Here is a 628-nt window from a genome sequence, read left to right as displayed (position 1 = left end):
ATAGTTATGCTAGATGTATGCGTTTGCTTACAATACAGTGCATATGTGTTTATGTATGTGTTTCAGGGGCATGTATACAAGTAACATGAGCATGATTCTTCAACGTATGCATGTTTACGTGTGTGTCTGCAATGCTTACATGAATTATGGCGATTGGAAATGATAATTCCCATTGCACCATGTTGTTATGTTCCATTGCACATGTTGCATTTCCTCTTCATATTCAATTTGAGTTGATAATACCAACAGCCAGGATTAGCTCCTTGTTGTTGTGATGCAGTGCAAGCGGTTTAATGATATCTAATTAACGTGTTTATCATTGATTATTATATGCTTGTTGAAAGTGCATTTTCATTTTTTTTTTAATATGGAAGACCCTTAACATTCTGGATTAATTGATTAAATGACCTGTTTTTGACTAACAATATGTTAAGTCTTGAATTCTGGTTATTGGGGTTTGTTTGATGCTTTTAATGTAATTGTTAGTTTTTTATTTTATTTAAAATGTTTCCCTTTTGGTAAGTAGAATCTTCAAGCTGTAAAAGTTTCTTGTTTTTCCCTCATTCTTCTTTCTTCATCCCTCTCTCTTCCTTTGTCAATATGTTCATTCTCCTATTTAGACTTTTAA

Source organism: Penaeus monodon, chromosome 29 (genome assembly GCF_015228065.2).
Source record: "Penaeus monodon isolate SGIC_2016 chromosome 29, NSTDA_Pmon_1, whole genome shotgun sequence".
Lineage (NCBI taxonomy): Eukaryota > Metazoa > Arthropoda > Malacostraca > Decapoda > Penaeidae > Penaeus > Penaeus monodon.
Note: the sequence above shows the minus strand (reverse complement) of the source record.